The 6,000-nt window shown below is 40.8% G+C and overlaps 1 protein-coding gene across 1 annotated transcript in view; it reads right to left on the bottom strand.

The window, feature by feature from the left end:
* slc26a1 (solute carrier family 26 member 1) overlaps nucleotides 1–6,000 on the bottom strand; it is a 19,701-nt gene that overhangs the window by 12,311 nt on the left and 1,390 nt on the right. The window lies entirely within an intron of this gene.

Raw genomic sequence — 6,000 nt, forward strand, 5'->3', positions numbered from 1 at the left:
CACACACACACACACACACACACACACACACACACACACACACACACACACACACACACACACACACACACACTCACAAGCGCACGCACACGCACACACAAACACAAGAGAATACATATTTTCAGCAATACAAAATGCGTGCAAGCCTAACTGCATGACAATCTGCCTCATGCTTTGTCTGCCATTTATGTCATGCTTATTGTGTCTAAGTATTGGGTGGGTTGGAAATGCATGGATGTGTGCTGTTGTCTTTTTTCTGTTGACATTTTTTTTTGGCCCTAACTCTTTCCTGCAAGAGGCTTGGCCCTCGGCCCAGTCGCCATTGTAAATAAAAATAGTTTGTAATGCCATGCCTGGTCAAATAAAAATCACATTCCATTATATTTAAAGCTTTCCTTTACATAGCTTACAGTTTTTTTCGATTGCTTAAACACTAAAATCAAAAGTATGACACTATTATCAAAACCTTACACTCAAGGATCATAACATGAGCCCAGATCTGCACCACTATAAGCACAATGTCAGCTTCACACTTTTTGCAAAACAATACACACAGTGATTTGCAAAACACTAAACACACTTAACATACATTACACACAAAAATCTATCATGAAGTCACGTCCTTGCAATACCAAAGCACTGACTGTCAAATTACCACACCGTCCAACCAATTGGTTCAACACAGTCATCAGGTGTGCAAACACTTGTTTGCTTAATTGCAGACACAACAATCAGGTGTGTAAGCACTATAAAAAGCAGAGGTATGTATTCACTTTAGCAGTGTGATCTTGCATACCGTCTCAGTTTTTTACTGTACTGTAATATGTATACTAGATCTACACTGAACTACACAATTTTGCCGGAAACTGTTTTTCAGAGAGTTTTACAAATGGATGGAGAGGAGATCCAGCATGAGTTCATTTACGTAGATGAGGCTGGGTTCAACCTGACGAGAACACGAAGGAGGGGAAGAAACATCATTGGCCACAGGGCTATAGTCAATGTCCCAGGGCAACGTGGGGGTAATATAACACTCTGTGCAGCCATTACACAGAATGGGGTCCTCCACCGCCATGCCCATATGGGCGCTTACAACACAGCACTCATACTTACATTCTTGGACCAATTGGGCAACATAACAGCAGCAAATCAAATAAATCATATGCAATACATTGTTGTCTGGGACAATGTGTCTTTCCATCGCTCTGCTCTGGTTCAGAACTGGTTTCAGCAACATCCACATTTCACCGTCTTATATCTTCCACCATACTCTCCATTCCTCAACCCTATAGAAGAGTTTTTCTCGGCATGGCGGTGGAAGGTATATGATCTCCGTCTCCAGGCTGAGGTACCCCTCATCCAAGCCATGGAGGAGGCCTGTGACCAGATGGAGGTAGCAGCAATGCAAGGATGGATTCGTCATTCAAGACGTTTCTTTCCAAGGTGTCTTGCTAATGACAACATTGCCTGCGATGTTGATGAAATTCTCAGGCCAGATCCAGCTAGGCGAAGAGACAATGTCTAGTTGTTGTTTTTTAACTTACAATACGTAAAGTGACGTTTGATTACAGTATTATGAATCTCTATGTCAACATTTTGGGCGTGTTGAGAAATAAATGAGTTTCTTCAGTCTGCAACATTGGTCTTGTGTATTGTTTGGTGAATTTACATTATATTTGTACTTTGTTGATAGTAGCCTACTCTAATCATAGGGAAGTAGAAGTGCTAAAAGTGTTTTAGGTTTATCACAGCAGAGTGTAACTCGTGCAAACAGAGTATAGTAATGTGAAACGTGTGTGTTTCATATAGTAACAAAGTGTGGTTTTTAAAAAGAAGTGTATAATTTTTACAGGAGTGTTTAATTTTGCAAAGGATCTGTAGTGTTTTGCTAATTGGGTGTGTGGTTGTGCTAATTGTGTGTAGTGTTTTGAAAACACAGGCCCTGTTTTGAAAATTGTGCTTAAGCAATCGAGAAAAACTGTAAGACATTTCCACTATAAAGTGATGCAGAAAAGCCATACATTTGGGGGCTGATATTTCCATAATAATGTTCCCCTCAAAATGTCCTGGGGGAGGACCCCCACCTTAATGTCACCCCCATGTTCAAACACAACAGACTTCAGTGCATGGAGCAGACAGACGAGATGGACACGATAGCACAGAACACACAGTCAGGACAACGTCCACCAAGGACACTGCAGCTTCTTAACTCCCCCTCCGGGATCGAGGGAGCTTTAGTGTTTTCTGTTTGAGGCTGAGGGGAGGAGGGCAAAAAGGCCCAGAACACCCCAGAGCTCTCCCAGTCCCCCCAGGACACAGGAGATGTGGATCTGGGCGGATCACAGGAACGCTGAGATGCAGATTGGGATATCGGCTTGACACAGACACTGGATTTTGCGTTTGTCTTGTTAAGAGTAATTTCATGTTAAATTGCACAGCTTCACAATTAATAATTCATTAGCAGACTGGTTGGTCCAGAGCAACTCAATTTTAGATACATGTCAGCTGGGGTAAGGTTTGCTGTTCTAACGCACATGCTTCAAGCTAGGAGTCAACACCACAACCACTAGACTACCCTGTGTGTGTTTATGTGTGTGCATGTGTGTGTTGAATGTTAATGTTTGTACCCATGCCCATGTGTCTGCATGCCCATGTCCATGTATGTGTGTGTGTGTGTGTGCGCGTGTCTGTGTGTGATTTTATGTGTGTGCCCGCGCCTGTATGTGTGCATTCCCATGCCTGTGTGTGTGTGTGTGTGTGTGTGTGTGTGTGTGTGTGTGTGTGTGTGTGTGTGTGTGTGTGTGTGTGTGTGTGTGTGTGTGTGTGTGTGTGTGTGTGTGTGTGTGTGTGTGTGTGTGTGTGCATGCCTGTGCCCATGTGTGTGGGTGTGTGTACTGGCCAGTGTGTTTGTCTGCTTGGCTTTTTACGAAACTGCCAACCTTTAACTCTGGTACGTGGGTCTCTCTGTTCAGCAGACAGCTGAATAATTACCCAGCAAGTTTTTCATTTAAACCAGGAGAGGTTATGGATCCGTGAACAAAGCCGCCAGTCTGCCAGTCCGAAATCAAGTGAAAGTCTTTTCACTTGATCTCTGAACGCAGTGAAGGTCAGTCAATGTCACTCCATGCCATACACAATATGTGCTTGTGTGTTATTTCTCATATCTCTCCAAGCCCAGATAGGGAAATAGACCAATACCACGACACCTAGGTTAATTCAATGGATTCTCTGCAACAAAGTTGTGAACAAACAGACTTTGTTCACAGATGGAGACACTGACCGACATGAATAAATTAAAGTGAGAGAACTTGAATTTCATACCAACTCGAACATTTGATCAAATAGGGTAAACATTAAGAGAGAAAAACAATTAAAAGTAAAGAAACTCTGAACCGTTTAATCAATAAATTTTCTATGAAGGAAGATGTTACCCTGACAACCGTAGAAAGAGAAGCTTTGACCAACCAGGAGCCCATCAGTGATAACTGATGACTGTGTATCCACCACCATCTAAACAGACATACCATTTCTGCACATTAGTACTGCTCTCCAACGCAAAGAAAACTTTTTTAACTAATCCCTGATGTAACAGACCCAATTCACCTTTCGCAAACCTTCCGCTGGTCCAAACATTTGGTGTTTGGACCAGCGGAGTTGTCTTACAGGAAAACTTTGCGATTTTTCAACCCGGACCCTATTTTCCAATCATAATGCGGACATCCAATTTTGAGATTGGTCCAGTACTGAACGATTACGCAGAAGCTGTAATATCAGTCAAAGTCAAATATATATGTATCGCACAGTATCAGACACAAAGGTTATTCAAAATGCTTTAAAATAAACTAAAAAAACAAAATAGAATGATATATATATTTATATATCATTCTATTTTGTTTATATATATATATATACATATATATATATATATGAATAAACTAATAAAAAAAAATACATATTTCTTACAGGCTGCAATGTTCTCATTGGGGCAATAGCCTCAGTCCATGCAGTATTTTAAAGAGCTGGTTCTTGTACAGACAGGCATCTTCTTGAGCCGGACTTGATAATACACAACAACAAACAGACCGGATCAAGCAAAGTGTAAATAAACAAAACTTTTATTCCTCTTTAAGGAGCCTTGCAAAATGATGGAATATTAAAAAATGATAGTGTGGCAACCCGGCCGTTGCCAATTAGGGAGATGAAGAGCACCTGAGGAACCGGTGGAGAAGCAGCTTAAATAGCCTGCTTCTCCACTCATTCGGGGCTCTCAGCTATGGGGCTCGTGCCGGGAGGGAGCCGAGTGAGAGACAGTCGCGGGAGAAGCCGGGAGCGGGAGCCACGCCGACCTCACCGACGGACCGGACCCGGAGACCCCTCACCCTTTTTGCCCCAGTGTGGAAGAAACTTGAGTTACTGTATGATTTCCCCTCTCTTTTGTGAGCTGCAGTAACAAAACCGTTGCACCGCTACTGTCTCGAGCGTTTGTTTCGGGAATCGCAGCCGCCGACGACCGGGATTGCCACAATAGAAAGAGGGGATTACAGCTGCAGGGTATTCGTTCAATCCTGCACTAATCTCAAATAATGCTGTCTGCGATAGTCCCTTCGACCCAAAATGATCAGTTAAAAGTTTTCCTTTTAACTAAAAATATACAGATTCTATTTAGAATTTGCAGGATTCTAAGAGCTCCATTTTGAGTAATAAACGTCAGACTTGTAACCTCTTTAAAAGTAAGGTCCAAGGTCTATGTTTAATCGTAAGGTTTTATGGCGATGGACATAAGATGTGCGGACAGCTTTTTAGCAGTCAGGCACTCATTAACCAGTCCAAGATTGGGCCCCTTTACATAACAGCGTTGAAACTATAGGCCCGTCATGGAGGTCAAAGTCAGAGAAACCTTGGAATAGGCACACAAATGTATGTGTCTAAATGTATTTCTAAGAGACAAAATACTAGACAATGTGGTTCATTACTCCAGAGTACATCATATTCATCTAGGCAGAAAAAAAAGATCGCACCACTAACCTTCTCCATGTGAAGTCCAGATATTTACACCTTAATGACTAGAGCAAAGAGCAAAGGAAACATGGAAGTTTCCAACCAAAGAATGAACTCTCACCATTGAGCTTTACGAGCATGTTCTATAAATACCTATCATATTAAGCCATGAATCATTGACTAAACTGGAGCCATGCCAACATAGTTCATCTATCTGACGGAGATTGATGGACGCGGTTGGTCATAAACATTGTTCCTAATGTTGCTCCTGCTTGTTCAATAAGGTTAGCGTATCCAAGAACAATATTAGCAATAAAGTTCATTATAGCCTTTAAATGAGACCTGGCTATAAATATAGACCACTCTGATAGTTTAATTCAAAGATTCATATTTTCTGCATTTTACATGTTAAATAATATCTATTTGTATTGTCCTTGAAATGTTCTTGTAAAGCATCCTGAAGTATTTGAAGGAGGCTTCGGAAAGTGCAGATTGCTTAAGGCGGCTTCCTTGACGAATAATATATGTGTGTTGGTCTTGCATACTCCATTTTATTGTATTACTCTGAAATATATGCTTTATTCTTTATCATAGGATATATTGTATTCGATTTAATGTATTGGCTTGCAGCTTCTGTTTTAAAGTTTATTTGATTTAGTTAATTGTAACTGTAGAAAATAAGACATTAGGATTCAGTACTTTACACTGTACTTTACACTGTAGTTCCTCCTACATCTCTGCTGGACTTGTAGTTTATTTAGTTTATTTTAGCTTAATTTAGCATTATGTAGCATTGTTTATTTAAGCTAGACATTAGGACCTTCACCTAATTTCGAATGAGGAGGGATGCCTGAATAATGTTTTAAAATATGTAATCTGAAGTCACATTGTATTATTTAGAAAACACAGTTCACCAACCTCATTGGAAGAATAGCGTTAAATGTTCAGCTGTTAATCATCTACTGAGATGGTGTTGAAGAGAATGGTCTATAGTTAACCAGT

Source organism: Gadus chalcogrammus, chromosome 19 (assembly GCF_026213295.1).
Source record: "Gadus chalcogrammus isolate NIFS_2021 chromosome 19, NIFS_Gcha_1.0, whole genome shotgun sequence".
Lineage (NCBI taxonomy): Eukaryota > Metazoa > Chordata > Actinopteri > Gadiformes > Gadidae > Gadus > Gadus chalcogrammus.